This window comes from Rhinopithecus roxellana, chromosome 17, assembly GCF_007565055.1.
Source record: "Rhinopithecus roxellana isolate Shanxi Qingling chromosome 17, ASM756505v1, whole genome shotgun sequence".
In the NCBI taxonomy this organism is placed as follows: Eukaryota; Metazoa; Chordata; class Mammalia; order Primates; family Cercopithecidae; genus Rhinopithecus; species Rhinopithecus roxellana.
Window position 1 is genome coordinate 79855310 of NC_044565.1, and position 16844 is coordinate 79872153.

At 38.3% G+C, this 16844-nt stretch overlaps 1 long non-coding RNA gene across 2 annotated transcripts in view; it reads right to left on the reverse strand.

Annotated features, from left to right (window-relative positions):
- Positions 1–1847: 1847 nt before the first annotated feature.
- LOC115894373 overlaps positions 1848–16844 on the reverse strand; it is a 45969-nt gene continuing 30972 nt past the window's right edge. Inside the window, exons 2-3 of one of the 2 annotated variants that reach the window (XR_004054504.1) lie at positions 11863–12012; positions 1848–1953 (exon numbers count right to left, since the gene is read on the reverse strand). This is a non-coding gene — a long non-coding RNA (uncharacterized LOC115894373). Of the gene's footprint in view, positions 1954–2096; positions 2230–11862; positions 12013–16844 lie in introns of those variants that run through there. The other variant, XR_004054505.1, reaches the window with a different exon arrangement.

Sequence of the window (16844 nt, forward strand, 5' to 3'; positions counted from 1 at the left end):
AGCAACAAGCAACTTCTCCCTTCCTCTGCCTTTAATATTTTTCTGGGTCACTCGCAGTTCGCAGAGTGACTTTTACCTCAGATGACCCCTTTCTCATACACACACCCAAATCCACCTTTGAATTCCTCCAATATTCTTGTTTAGTTACCTCAGGGAAATCTCTGCTTTTCAGCCCCTCCCCAGCTTACTCACTTGGCTAAAAAACATGGCCCCCTTTGTCTTGTGCTAGTGATAAATCTGTATGAATAAAATGTCTGTTTGCTAATTTACTTATGCTATCAATACTTCTGGAATGCCTACTGTGTGCCAGGTACCATGGACCACTGGGTTATGTGAGAATGTGTCAAGGGGCCTGGCCCAGTTTAGCGGGTCATGGAAACATTCTCTGAGGAAGTGTGGGCTTGAACTGAGATCTAGGGAGGAAGAGAAGGAGGAGGAGGTAATTAGTTGAATAATGCTTGTGTGTGCATTTGTGTGTGTGTGTGTGTGTGTGTGTGTGTGTGTGTGTGTGTGTGTGTGTCGGGAATAGAGATGAGGGAACATTCCAGACAGGGGCTGAGGATACCCAGTGGTTCTGCAGTGGGGAGAAACCTAGGACTTGTAGGGAACCAAAAGGACATTGTGATCTGACCATAGGGAGCAGCGGGGATGATGGTGAGAAATCAGGTTGAGGAGACAGGCAGGGTCATGTATCACAGACTGTGGAACATAGGTCAGCCGTGTTAAGGGTTTTAGCCTTCAAATGTGAGAATGAAAAGGTATCAAAAGATTTTAAACAGGAGTGTGTGTACCTGCATGTCAGTGTGCGTGCATCTGTGCATATGTGTTTATATGTGTGTGAGAGAGAGCTGATCAGATTTGCATTTTAAAACAAAAATTCTGATAGTGTGGAAATCAAGTTGGAGGAATGCAAATGTGGATGTAGGGAGATCAATTTGAAAAGATTCGAGGAAACATAGACAGTAAATTATGAGGGTTAACGGCCTCTGGTGATCTTAAAACTACCCAGATATGTCCTTTAAAATCTTCAAAACTGCCTACTTATTGACTCATGCTGTGATAATGAAATCCTCTTCAAGCACTTAAGTATTTTAAGATAAAAATGTGAATAACCCATTGCTCAATTTATGATCATTCATATTACAACCAGAGCATTGCCTACTATTTTCAGTATAAACCTCTGGGTGGGGGTCTTGCCATGGTATGTCTTTGCCAGGGAAGGGGGATGGGGAGGGTTCCAGTGAGGCAAGGCAGGGTGCTAGGGGCAGGAGGTCCCTCTCTGAGCTCCTGGAGGCCCTCGGGGTGGCCTTACCTTGGTGTGCTTACCACAGCTTAGGGCAGGAGCCCCAATACTTGATTTATTACCTTCCTGCCCCAGCTGCCCTAGATTTCCCCAATTTTATTTGAAATAACTTACTCATAATACAGATTTTAACATGGTCTTACTTATCAATAAATATGCTTGAGCCATTTTTTTGAGGAGGCAACAACAACAACAAAACCTATGCAATATGACCAAGAATTCCCAGAGCACACGATTTTGCAGTGAAAGAGGCATATGGAAATCAGGAGTGTATTTCATTCTTGTCCTCAACCAAAGGCTTAACAGAGCAATATTGACTATAATAGAGATGAATGAGCTCTTGCAAGCAAGAATCAGCAATTGCCATTTAAGTGTTGTTTTTGAGAAATAATTCTGATCGAATCAACAAATTAAAATATTTTAAGATAAATTCTGCTGAAGAAAACTAAGAATGGTGTTGTCCAGGTAATAGAGTTAAAACAAATCTTCACTAATTTTTGTTTCACAAGATAGTGAAACAAAAATTATTTTATTTAGTTTTTTAACCATGGTTTAATGTATGTATATTTTTCAGCCTCCAATTTTGTTTCCTTTACTGTAGTATTTCTCGACTTTTCTTTCCAGAATGCTTGAATAATTTGTGATGGATTCTATGAAGAAATAGTTTTCAAAAAAAAAAAGGAAAACATTTTAGATTGGTGAATGGTTCTGCTTGGAAATACATCTTCTACTGACGTTGGAGACTGATGAGGAAAAGTAAAAACATTGAGGGAGGTAAAGCAAGAAAAAAAACAATACACTACGGATAAGCAATGAACAATTTTGTTACTGGGGGAAATGCAGAATTTTCTGTTTTCTAGAGATGTGGCCAACTGGGAATAACACCTTCCTTATCTTCCAAGCCACAGATGTGGGCTTTTCCAGTCCTAACTTGGAGAAAAAAAATTAGGTTGAAGACATATATGCAAAATTCATACTCTGGGTTTCTCACCAAAACATGGAACAGAAATAGGAGACAACAAGGTAGAGAGCATTGGCTCTGGAGTCATCAAAACCCACGTTGACTACCCGTTATACAGTGTTTTGTCCTTCAAAATTCCTCAGGCTTCCTTTCCTCATTTGTAAAATGAAATGACTTTGCAGGGCTATGGTGAGAAAATACGTATGTGTGGGAAGATAGTCTATCAATGTAAGTGTATAAATATCTCTATAAAAATCTCTCTATATACAGATAGCAATATTTATCTTCATATCTATATCATATAGTAAGCACTCAATGGCTAGATGCATTGGTTATTATTATTCTCTCGAGGTAAGATTGGCTTAGAGTTGTAGTGGTAGGCTGAGTAATGATCCCCCAAAGATGTTTGCATCCTAAAGCTTGGAACCTGTGAATCTTGCCATATATGACAAGAGGCTCTGCAGATGTGATCAAATTGAAGATCTTGAGATGGAGAGATTATACTGAATAATCTGAGCAGATTCATTGCAAACCCAAGGGTCCTCATAAGCAGGATGCAGGAGTCAGATCAGACAGGAGGAGGTGTGATAACAGAAAAGAGGGACAGAGAGAAAGAGATTTGAGGATGGGGGCTCTGAAGATGGAGGAGGGGGCCATGAACTTGTTGGAGCTTCCCCTACAATGACTTCTCTCTGGAGATTCATCTGCTGAGAGTCACAATCGCAATCTTACAGGAGCTGGAGCTTTGCAGGGAGACCCTGAAGGCACTCAGAGGGAGGCTCCCTAGTGCTGTCTTTGGAGACTTGCAGGCAGGTGCCTTGTCCTCTCTATCACCAGCAAGTAAACTGCAACTGGCCCTGCACCTCCTTTTGAGATGACTTGGGATTTGATGGGAGCTCAGGGAGCCAAGGAAGGCAAAGAGAAGCAGGAGCCCAGCCACACACATTGCAAGTGGTGGATTGCTGGCTGTGGTTTTCCTGGAAGGCTCTTAAATGGCTTTCAGGACATTCTTTGCTGGGGCCCTACATTCTTTGGCAGGGCTATCATGACTTAAGGGGTGTGGCCAGCAAGCCACATCCTCTAGGGTGTTTTGTGGGCTGCTCTGCAGCGTGGCATAGGGACCCTGGCTTGAGAGACCTGCTGCTCTCTAAATCTATTACTCAGGAAGTGTTTGACCTTTTTCTGCTTATTCTGGTATCTCCAGTTTCCCACTTGGAAAAAGACTTTGTCCTAAAGTTTTGGGGAACTGTTATTTAGAGTCATTACACCTGCTAAGATATTTCCCCGAGTCCCAAAGGCCAAAAATAAAAGGCAACGTTCTACCCCAAGCAATGATTCAGCCACTATAGTCAGACAAGTGGTCATTATCCTGGTCTGTAACATCTTGCTCACTCCTCTGTGCTCCCATATACAGTCATAGTCTATAGCTGCATTAAACACTTGTTTTGACATTGTGAAATTGTGCTTTCTCCATCCCTTAGAATCCATGCATTCTTCAGTGCTGGGATCACATCTTGTAGAGTTTGGTATTCCCAGAGATTAGCATGGTATTTGTCATGTAAGTTATTAATAAATGTTTCTTAGATGAGCAAACTTTACCTTCACAGTAATTTGTGTAGCTGCTATCCACCAGATGTAGTTGCTTTTCTAAAAACTGAGGTATAATTTACATACAATCTACCAGAAAGTATTAAGTATTCAGTTCAATTATTTTGACAGTTGAATACATCATGTCAATTGACTACACCAAACAAGAGGCAACCACTGTTCATGTATTTTTTTAACCAGAGATTAATTTTGCCTAGTTTTGGACTTTATAGAATTGGTTCATATATTACACACTTTTTGTGCAGTTTCGTTCACTTAGCATAACTGGAAGTCTCAAGTTTTATTCACACTGTTACATCATCAGTAATTTTTTCTTCTTTCTTTTTTTGAGACAGAGTTTTGTTCTTGTTGCCCAGGCTGGAGTGCAATGGTACAATCTCGGCTCACCGCAACCTCTGCCTCCCGGGTTCAAGTGATTCTCCTGCCTCAGCCTCCTGAGTAGCTGGGATTACAGGCATGCGCCACCATGCCTGGCTAATTTTGTAGTTTTAGTAGAGATGGGGTTTCACTATGTTGGTCAGACTGGTCTTGAACTTCCGACCTCAGGTGATCCGCCCGCCTCGGCCTCCCAAAGTGCTGGGATTACAGGTGTGAGCCACCATGCCCGGCCAGTAGTTTTTTCTTTGTCTTTTTGACTAATATATATCTATTGACTAATACATATCTATTTCTTTTTGACTAATATTCAATTTATGAATATGCCAGAGTATGTTCATCCACCTTCATATTGATTTGGGTTGTTTCCAGTTTGGGCTATTATGGAAAAGCTTCTCTGAGTATTCTTGTGTAGTTCTTTTTGTGGACATATGCTTTCATTTGTTTTGAGAAATATTGAGGGTGGAATTGTGGTTGTAGGATAGACGAAGAAGTTAACTTTATAAAAATCTGACAAACTATTTTCCTAAGTGGTTGTACTATTTGCATTCCTACCAGTGTTTGAGAGTTCCATTTCTCCACATCCACATCACCTTTGGTATTGTCTTACCTCTATATCTGAGCCATTTTAATAGGTGCAAAAGGACATCTCATGTTGGTTTTAATTTGCATATCAGTGATGATTAATGATGTTGAAAACACTTTCATGTGCTTATTGGTTGTTCTTACATAGTAGTACCCACTTGTCCCTGGGGGATTCATTCTAAGAACCCCAGTGGCTGCCTGAAGCCAGGGATATTACTGAACTCTATATGTACTATTTTTTAAAAATCTGATAACTAAGGCAGCTACTGACTAATGGGTGGGTAGCATAGACTGTGGATATGCTGGACAAAGGGATGATTCAGGTTCCTGGTAGAATAGAGCAGGATGGCTCAAGATTTCATCATGCTACTCAGAACAGTGGATGATTTTAAACCATGAATTGTTTATTTCTGACATTTTCTATTTAGTATTTTCTGACTGTGGTTTACTGTAGGTAACTGAAACTGGAAAGTGAAACCAAGGATAAAGGGAGGGACTACTGTATGTCTCTTCTTTTGTGAAATGACAGCTTCAATCTTTTGCCCATTAAAAAAATTAAATTGTCTTATTATTGATTTGAAGGAATTCTTTATATACAATAGATACACGCCCTTGTCAGATATATGTACTGATTTGCGTATTCATTTTCTTAATGGTATCTTTTGGTATGCAGAGATTTTTATTTTAATGAAAACCAGCTATCATTTTTCATAGTTAGTGCTTTTTGTGTTCTGTCTAAAAAAAATTTGCCTACTCCAAGGTTGTAAGTTACGCTTTTATGCTTTCTGCTAGAAACTTTATTGTTCTAGGTTATATTTTGTTCTAAGTTTATCTCAAACTATCTTATTATATGGAGTGTGATAGGAGTCAAGATTTTTGTTTGTTTTTTATATGGCCATCCAGTTGTTCCAGCACCACTTGTTAACAAGTCTTCCTTTCTTCATGAAATCACCTTGTCACATTTAGTTAAAAATCAGTTGATTCTAATTTGATGTGAACCTAAAACTACTCTAATAAAGCATTTAAAAAAATTAACTCTATACACGTGAGTCTATTTCTGGATTCTGTTCTCTTGATGTATTTGCCTGTCTTCATGTCAATACTACAATGCATTGATTAGTCTAACATTCAGTTTTAGAACCAGGTATTATAAATCTTTCAACTTTAATTTTTTCAAGATTGCTTTGGCATTTTCATATCAGTTTTAGGCTCAGCTTATAAATTTCTCTAAAAAGTCCTACTGAAATTTTGATGATTGTATTAAATTCATAAATAAATCTGAGGAAAATAAATATCTTAACAGGATTGCATCTTCTACTTCATAAACATTGAATGTCTCTCCCTTTTGTCTGGGTTTCTTTAATTTCTCACAGCAATGTTTTACAGTTTTTTACATAGAGATATTGTACATTTCTCTTAGCTTTTTCCTAAGTATTTCATATTTTTTGATACTATTGCATATGGTATTTTTTACATGCTGTTTTCCAATTGTGTACTGCTGGTATATAGAAATAGAATTGATTTTTATATATTGACCTAGGTAAATTCATTATTTAGTTTCTTGTAGTTATTTTGTATCCATAGTTTTATATATAAACAATTCTGTCATCTGCAAAGAATGACAGTTTTACTTTTCTCTGTACACGAATTTACTTCTTTCTTTCCTTTATCTGTATGCCTTCTATTTCTTTTTCTCTTCTTATTGCATTGGCTAGAACTGCCAGTTAAATGTAAAGTAGAAAGGATGAAAGTGAAAGTCCTTGCCTTGTTCTTGATATTAAAAGGAAAAACCAGTAAGTATTATATTAGTTGTAGGTTTTAAGAGATCCTTTTTAGCAGTTTGAAGTTCTTTTCTATTTCTAATTTGCTCAAGAGTTTTTATCATGAATGGAGGTTGACTTTGGTCAAAGACTTTTTATGCATCTACTGAGATCATCGTATAGTTTTCCTCTATTCTTTAATTTCATTGACTAATTTTCAGATGTGAAACCAATCTTACATTTCTTTAAAAACCCTCACTTGGTCATGATGTGTATTTTGGCAATATATTAGTAGATTCATTTTGCTAATATTTTGTTAAGGATTTTTCAGCTGTACTCATAAGGAATATTGGTCTGTAATTTTATTTTATTATAATGTCATTGTCAGTATTTGGCATTGGCAGTGTGCTGGCTTCATGAGAATTATTCTCTCTGTCTGTATTTTTGAGAGAACTTGTGTTGAGTTGGTATTATTTCATCCTTAAATAATAGACTTCATTGGTGAAGTCACCTAGATCTCAAGTTTTCTTTATTAAAAAATTTTGATAATAAATTCAATTACTTGAATTGACATAAGAATATTTATGTTGTTGTAGTTCTGTTATGTATTTTGGTAAGTTGTGTTTTTTAAATTATTTTTCTATTTCATCTAAATTGTTTAATTTTTGACTTAAAGTTGTTCAGAATATTTCCTTGCTATCTTTTTCATAACTATAGGGTCTGTAGAAATGCCCCCCCCCCCCTTTTTTTTCATTTCTAATACTGGTAATGGGGATTTTCTGTTTCACTTATCAGTCTTGCCCTGGGTTTCATTAAATCTTTTTTTTTTTTTTTTTTTTTTTTTTTTTTTTTTTTTTTTTTGAGACGGAGTCTTGCTCTGTCGCCCAGGCTGGAGTGCAGTGGCCGGATCTCGGCTTACTGCAAGCTCTGCCTCCCTGGTTTATGCCATTCTCCTGCCTCAGTCTCCCGAGTAGCTGGGACTACAGGTGCCCGCCACCTCGTCTGGCTAGTTTTTTTGTATTTTTTAGTAGAGACGGGGTTAGCCAGGATGGTCTCGATCTCCTGATCTTGTGATCCGCCTGTCTCGGCCTCCCAAAGTGCTGGGATTACAGGCTTGAGCCACCGCGCCCGGCCTCATTAATCTTTTTTAAAACACACTTTTAACATTGTTGATGCTCTCTTTTTGTCAATTTTCTGTTTTATTAATTGACTTTCTTACCATCATTTTTTTCTTATACTTTGGGTTTTAGTTGTTATTTTTCTAGCTTCTTCATGTGAAGGCTTAGATAATTGATTCTATACCTCCCTTTTTTAAAAAATTGAATGCTATACATTTCCCTCTAAGTCCTTCTTTAGCTACATCTCACAAATCTTGATAAGTTGTGTGTTCATTATCATTCAGTTCAGATGATTTCAAATTTCCTTTGTAATTTCTCCTTTGACCATAGGTTAGATATGTAATGTTTAATTTTTAAATATTTGATTTTTTTCAGATATCTTACGGTTATTGATTTCCATATCAATGTCATTATGGTCATAAATGTACTCTGTATGGTTTCAATCTTTTTAATTTTAATGAGTCTTATTTTACGGCTCAACATTTTTTATCTATCTTGGTTAATAGTTCATGCAAAGTTAAAAAGAATGTATATTTTGCTGTTGTTGGGAGTGGTGTTTTGTAAATATTGTTTAGGTCAAATTGGTTCATGGTGTTGATCAAATATTTTTAAATTATACTCTTATACCCTACTTTTTAAATCAGTTGCTCAGAAAGTGATGTTAATATGTTTAACCATGACTGTAGATTTGTCTTTCTCTCTCATTAATTCTACTTGGTTTTGCTTCATATATTTTGAATCTATTTTTTATCTCATCTTTTTCCATTCATTTGTCTTGCTTTTTCTGCTCTCTTTCAGGTGAATCACGTATTTTTCAATATACCATTTAATCTCCTGTATCAACCTTTAAGCTCTACCTTTTTGTAATAACTCTGTGAGATTTTTTGGAGTTATTTTAGATATTATGCTATGCATATTTAAATCATCTTAATCTACCTTCAATCATATACTTCTTCATATCAATGGAAGATATTTCCAATTGAGTACTTTCATTTAGAGTCCCTCCACCATTTACGCTATTTTTAAAAAATATTTTACTTCTATATATGCTATAAATTCCACAATGTTATTTTTGCTTCATTCAATAACCTTTTAAAGAATTACATATGTATCTTCATACATGTCTATTTATACCTATATCTATTTATTGATATGAATATATATCACTTAAAAAGAAAAGGTTATTTTACATTTACCCAGGTATTTACCCTGCCTATTGTTCTTCATTCTTTTAAAAATTTATTTCTTTTTTTTTTTATTTTTTATTTATTTTATTTTATTTATTTATTTATTTTTTTTTTGAGACGGAGTCTCGCTCTGTCGCCCGGGCTGGAGTGCAGTGGCCGGATCTCAGCTCACTGCAAGCTCCGCCTCCCGGGTTTACGTCATTCTCCTGCCTCAGCCTCCCGAGTAGCTGGGACTACAGGCGCCCGCCACCTCACCCGGCTAGTTTTTTGTATTTTTTAGTAGAGACGGGGTTTCACCATGTTAGCCAGGATGGTCTCGATCTTCTGACCTCGTGATCCGCCCGTCTCGGCCTCCCAAAGCGCTGGGATTACAGGCTTGAGCCACCGCGCCCGGCCTAAAAATTTATTTCTTGTACAATAAGTCTTCTAGAGATAAATCCCTCAACTTTTGTCTTTCTGCAAATACCTTTTATTTTACTTGAATTTCTAAAGGATGTTTTTGTAGAATTCTAGGCTGACAATTTTCTCCTTTCAATACTTTAAAAAATGCTATTCCATATTGTTCTAGGTTCCATTTTTTCTCTAAGTCAGCCTTCATCTGTATTGTTTTCCCCCATATGTAATCTGTCTTTTCCCTCTAGGAGGTTTTAAGATTTGGTCTTCATCTTTGGTCTTCAGCAATTTGACTATGATATGCCTAGATTGATTATCTCTGCTCTCACTGCTTTCCTTGCAAACAGCATTTTCTGAGGATGGAAAACGTGGCCCACTCCTTCCAGGAAGGTGGCTAGCAAAACCTATCTGGGTCTGTGACCTTGGGATACTTGCTGGAATGTTTTCAATTTAATGGGCTCCCTGGTGTTATTGCTCTTGCTTGGTTTTTGTTGTTAGCTTTGGAGAAAAGAGCTGGCATTTGTTGGTGAGTGTCTTAGTCCCTTTTTTACTGCCATAACAAAATAGCTCAGACTGGGTAATTTATAGACAGCATCAAGTTATTGCTCATAGTTATGCACTCTGGAAAGTGCAAGACCAAGGTTCAGTGTCTGATGAGTGTCTGGTTTCTGCTTCCAAGATATCTCTGTCCTCCCATGATGGAAGAGCAGAAGAGAAAAGAGGAGCTAGTTAGTTCCCTTGAGCCCTTTTATAAGGGAATTAATTCATTTATGAGGTAATTGATGTTTTATAATACAGATTCAAATATGTAACAGGAAGCCTGTCACATTTCATTTAATCTAAGATGCTGTCGATTGTAAAACCATTATTTTATATACTACTATGAAAGCAAAAAGTTGTCAACTAAACTGACATGTCAACAAATTTCAGATTTAGATGGATACGAGATATTAAAATATGAATAAATGATAGTTTATTACTCCTCCAAGTGTGGTCTCTGGACCAGCATCACCAGTATCACCAGGGAGCTTTTTAGCTATGCAAATTATACAGCCTGTCCACTGTAGACCTACTGAATCAGAAGCTCTGGAGGTAGAACCCAGCAATCTGGTGTAAGAAGCCCTCTGAGTGATTCCGATGCATGATAAAGTTTCAGAACCACTGAAATAGTGCATCTTAACCTCTCTGGAATGTGATATTTCAAAAAACTATTTCATAGATGCAGAAATTTCTGCAAACATTTATTGAAAAGATATTATATACAAGCACCATGCAGGATGCTCGATACAGAGACAGAGTTGAGTAGAATTTAGCCATTGCCAACCAGCAGTTTACAGTCTAGAAGTAGATTGGTAATAAAAACTAAATGATCAAACATGATGTGATGAGTGCTGTGACTGAGGTACCCCCAAAAGATAAGGAAGCTCAGAGGAGGAAGAGGTAACAGCTGAGTTAAATTTGGATGACGACTCCATGGTGGAGGTGAACTTGAAGCTGGGCCTTGAAAGGTATGCAGGATCTTATTTTTTGGAATACAAATAAATGAGAAATAATATTCCACAGAAGTCTGTTTCTCCCCAATGCCCTTCTTCTCATGTGTATTCATGAAAAAGTTAGAAATTAATTAGAAAGCCATATGATCAAGAAATAACTGTGACAATGGTTCTGCAAAGCTTCCTGTTGGGCTCTCTGGAGATATGTTCTCCACCAGCACCCTGGTGTCAATAGATATTCATGTGAGTACTGGAGAAAAAGGCAAGCCTGAGCTATTATCACTGGTAATACCCAAGAAGGAAATGCTGTTGATAAGAAGTGGACAGTGTCCTAGAGCGAACAGTTTTTATGGGAACAGGAAGTGGAGAGAACCAAGAGACTAATTCCTGGTTTTGTGCATTTGGGGTCTAAGCAATGGCAACAGAGGTCTTGTCCAATTTCATCGTCATGGAGGGGCAAGGGGTAATCTCATTTACATTATATCCGCCAATTTTCTGGACACATGAAATTTAGAAGCACAGAACATCTGTGCTTAAAAGATAAGCTTAAAGTAACAAAGCAAAGGAAAATGGCATTTTTTTAAAGACCCCAGCAGCAGCATAATAGCCAATTTGGACTACGGTCCATTCTCTAATTCTTTAAATTGATTTCAGCTGCATAGCACTGTGTCACATGTTTGTGCTGCTCACACCTTTATGTAGGAGAGGTACAGCCTTTGTGTTTGTTGGAAAAGGTAAATATACCCCAAGCAACTGCTTATCCAAGAAGTGTTTCAACTACTTCTCATCAGCAAGAAGAGCAGGACTGTTAATGTGGGAACTGCAAAATGTGTCTGGAGCTAAAGCTGTTCCTAGAGGTTCCAAGAACATCACACACTCAGGCTTGTTTCCAGCTCCTGAATTTTGGAGACAAAAGGAAAGCAAAGCTCTGACAAAAGGGAACAGAGTGATCCTTGCTATGTCTTCTGGATGCTTCCTTTAGCCACAAACACATTTTCTTTTTCATTTTGATTGGACATTAGCCCCCAGCTCTCATCTCCCTCTCCCAAGAAGATGAACTTAAATAATATATTCTTTACCTGACAGGGATGGAATACAAAATACACAGGTCAGGTCTCAGTGACTCTGGACACTTTTGGAAGAGCAACCTCCATCATCCCCTTCTTGATAAATCCTTTTGGCACACCTTTGGGATATGGACAGACTCTCCTACCCACTGTGTCCACCACCTGGGGAAAGGAATCCTTATGTTAGATAGGAGGCCACAATGGACACAAAGAAGTACCCACAGCAAACTAAGCACAGAGCTTTCTCATCTGAAGCAAGATCATGTTTTGAAAAGTCATGGATTCTGTTTTTCTTCTTCTTGTGTCATGCTCAATTTATTCTCCAAAAGCTTCTTTAACATGCCACTTGATGTTTTTGAACTGTATGTGATATACTTTGTGAAGATTACAATTGCAGGCTCTCACATTACTCATTTCTGCCTGTTAAAAATGAAGTGGATAAGAGAATGTAAGATTTCAACATGGTCATACTATTTATATCCAGCGGGAACGTGGAAGCAAGGAGAGATTTGCAATCTTAGTTTTGGATATTCAGGGAAAAGTATACATTTAGAAAATAAAACCTTAGCCAAATTGAGTTCATTGCTTTTTGCAGTGATACTTTGCAATGAAGAACTCAAACGTCTTTAAAGCAAGGCATTATTAACAAGTGTTATTTTAATTAAAAACTAGACTTGGGCCTTGTGAGTCTTCTGTAGGTATCCACAAGGATTGTGGAGGAGGCTTGTATGAATTGGTTGAGAGCCTAGGATTTGTGATCAGACAGGCTTGGGTTTAAATCCCAGCTTTTTCATTTACTTGGGATTTGGAAAATTTTCTTCAGTTCATCTGTGAAATGGAGATAATAATATCTAGCTTGTAGAGCTGTTAGAGTTGTTCTTGAGGTACAAACATATTAATGTTCCTGAACATAGTAACTAGCCATGTGGTACATTCTCACCAAATGGTATTAAAACAAGGTGGCTCATATGTACATCATGGGCTCTACAATCCCTTAAAAACAGAGGACCTTTTTTCCCAATTAGCAGAGAACAGACTCTGAAACCATCCTCCATGGGAGGCTTATGGAAGGGAAATGTGTGGGAGAGGTGAGGTGGAGAGGAAAAAGAGTAGACAGCACAAGGCATTCTCTGAATGCTCCAGCACAGCTGGTCAGAGGAGGTCTTTCTCCGTAATGATGATGTAGGAAGTTGGGGCAAAGCAGGCCACCAGTGCCCCCAGAGGGGCCTTGTCTCACTGTGGTATTCATCAACTGCTCTCTGTCACAAATCCCTGCTCATAGTGAAAGTGTTAAGTGGATGTCTTGTGAAGAAACTCAAGCAAATGATGCCTTTAGGAAAATCAAAAAGCACGTTGAACAGTGGATCACTGTGACCAGGAGGTGAGGGGGTGATGCCATTTGCTTGTAAAGTAACAATGAATACAAACTTTCCAAACCACTCTTCTGTTTTGCATGTGTAAAACTGGCATCTGAGCATGTCATTTGGCACAAAATCACATGGCATTAACATTTTCATATGGATGATGAAAGTATATAAAAAGCAGTTGCAACATGGGAAGTTGATGTTGGCTTTGGCCAGCAGACCATTAATCATTCATTACAAGAGTGACAGCTGTGCTAAGGATGGCGCCTACCTTGCCCTTATTTCCCACTCTCAAAGAGGAGGTCATCATCATGCATTTCTCTGCCCACAGAAGCAGCATTCAGATCAGATGTATCCTTTAAAATCACAAAACTTGCCATGTCCTTGATTCACCTTGTTTTTTAGGACCACAACCAGATCACTGAGATCTCGGAGCCAATGCTTTTTTTTTTTTTTTTTTTTCCTCCAGGCGAAAGCCTGCAGTTGAGGATGTAAGCAAATACACAGAAATAAACTACCACGTGCCTCCTTTGGGAATCTGATTTGGCCTATGAGTATGGGCCCGAAAATAACTAGATGCTTAATTATGCATCTAAACTTAGTCCATGAATTTGCATGTGTAAGTAATCAGGGAAGTATTTGCTTAGAAATGTGTTCCATTTCCTGTGTTTGCTCTAAAATCAAATTACTGAGCAGCAGATAGGATTCTGAAATATCTTTTCTAAATGTGTTCTAGAGTCCCACTACTGTAGCCTGGGATCCACTTAGGCTAGATATCTTTTTGGGGAGGCTACCAATGGCAATCAAGGACAAAAGCCAAAGTAGGTAAAGTGACTTACGATCTGGTTCTCTTCTCCCTCACTCTCTACCCCTACAGAAACCAGGCTCATTCATAATAATTTTGTTCTCATTTTGGTAGCCATAGTAAAAACGTTGAGTAGGTGCATAGGAGGGGCATTATAAAGGATCAGGAACCAAACCTGGTAGAATACTACCTGCTTCCAGTTCATTCATTCACTCGCTCACTCAAATATCTTCAAGTGCCTGTTGTATACCGGATTGGAAATACAAAGATGAAAAAAACATAGCCTCTGTTTTAAAGAAGGTAATAGCCTAAAGGGGGCTTTATACAGATGATGACAATACATTGTGATAGGCACTATTAGTATAGGTGGGAAAGACTGAATGATTGCCTAGTAAGTAGTACTATTACATATCCACCCTTTCCGTGGCTTCATAGTGGATGGAATGTACTTCCCTGCCCTTGGTGCTGGTGTTGGCCATGTGGCTTCCTTGAGCAGTGGGATACAAGCAGAGGCTTGAAATGGGCCTGCTAGGTTGGGCTTAAGTCCTTTTTTTTTTTTTGCAACAAAGTCTCACTCTGTCACCCAGGCTGTAGTGCAGTGGTGCAATCTTGGCTCACTGCAACCTCCGCCTCCCTGGGGTTCAAGCAATTCTTGTGCCTTGGCCTCCAGAGTAGATGGGATTACAGATGTGCACCACCACGTGCAGCTTATTTTTGTAATTTTAGTAGGAATGGGGTTTCACCACGTTGGATAGGATGGTCTAGAACTCCTGACCTCAAGTGATCCACCTTCCTCAGCCTCCCAAAGTACTGAGATTACAGGCATGAGCCACTGTGCCCTACCAAGTCCTTGAGCTTATGCATCTCTACCGGTGGAGCAAGGGCTATCCCACCCAACCTGCAGATGGATGAATGATAAATAATGCTTCTAGTTGTATCACACTGAGATTTCATGATTGTTTATTTGTACAGCAAGAGTTGACTGATACACTAAGACTACTGTAGGCAAATCTATGAGGGGCTCCAAACTCAGGCTTGAAGGTCTTGAGGAGGCTCCTGAGAAATGCTAATGACTAAACTGAGACCTAAAGGATAAGTGGTCTCCATGTGCATGTGCAGGTTTGGAGATGGCTGGTTAGAGAGTGTAGAAAGAAGGGCAGACGGAATGGAGGTAAGAGAAAACCTGGCTTGTCCTCTGAGCTATAAGTAAGTAGTGCAGCTTGGCTGGAGCAGGTAGAAAAGTCAACCTTACATAGGGCCATCAACCTGAAGAAAGAGAAAGCCTGGAATCTGCCATTGTATTCAAGGTTGCTCTCACTGGACACTGGCCCCTGACTGGTGTAGCATCACTGAGAATTTCTTTGACAGGAGCTTCTTACAGATAAAAGTTACTCAAAAGAAAGTTTTGTGCTATTTTGACTTGTATTCATTTCTTATTACCTATGTTGAAAGTCGGGATCAAGTTGACAAGGATCTGGTCAAAGACTAAAATCCAGTGTATAATACATATAATTCTCGAAAATGGTATACATGAGACTATACTATGGTGTTTACGGTATCTGAACTCTATTTTGGGGTAACACCTTCATATTATGGCTTTTTCTTAAGCCATATATTTTTTGTTTCCAGGATCCATATTCCAAAATCATAGAATTTTATAATGGATAAGGGCTTTAGGTCTTCTAGTGCAACCTTCACAGATGGCACCAGAGAGGAGAAGTGAGCAGCTAGAAGTCATGCAGCAAATTCTTGACAGGGCTGGAATGGCGAAGTATTTCATTTGAGTCTGCTCCCTTCCCTCCTTCCCTTCCCCTCTCTTCCTTTCCACTATGCTGGATGTTATCTAGAATATTTTTGGTTTTGTTTCTTTTCATGCTAGAAGACATCATTTTTCCTACCAGAGTAGAGCCATAATTGAGCCAAGCACCTGCCTCTTATGGAAAGGCACTGTCCACTGAGGGCCCAGCCTAACATACCTACATACCACCACTACCACCCCCACCACCAGCCCTGTCTCTCTTCTCTTTCCCACTGAACCAGTATTCTAAATAGTATTAAATATTTTTCTCTTCTTTTATTTTCTTTTGGTAAAAAGGGGCCTTAAATATAATAACCCCTATTGATTTGAAAGGAAGGGTATTTTAACTGGGTTCTAAGGACCCATCCAATTTCTTTAAATGAAGAATAATGCATTTAGCTGCCCAGGATTTGTCATTTTCTTTGACTAATGCAATGTTAGAGAAACATTATAGACTTAGCAGGATTAAATCACCTCACATATGTGTTTCTGTACTGTACCTGAAACCTACATCATATTAAATGGTAATAATAAGAACCATTTCCACCTATAACTCATACTGAAAATTGACTTGGTCATGACTCACAAGCACACTATTAACACATAGTTAAGTATACATGCTTTTTCCTTTTTTTTCTTTTTTTGTTTGGAACAATTTTAACTTCATGTGACATATACTTTTCTAAAATTTGACCGACACCTTGACTACATACTCCTTTAATGAGATTTATAAACTCAAAATTCAGAAGGTTCCTTTTATTCTGACATATATAACATTGTCAAGATCACCTTAAAAGCCCAATGATTTTACTACATACCATTGAGTCAATAATTAAACAGAGAAACCATTTAATTATTTGCCAAGATTTTTACCTGTAAAAGTGTCTCAGAGTTAGAAGCTATCCAGATGAAATAACTGGGAAATTAAAATTAATGACCAGAAAAATGACTAGCTTTGCCTTTGGCATTTCTCTTGGATAACAGTTGGCTTTGAGGCAGTTTGTAATCTGGGTTCTATTCCCTGCTT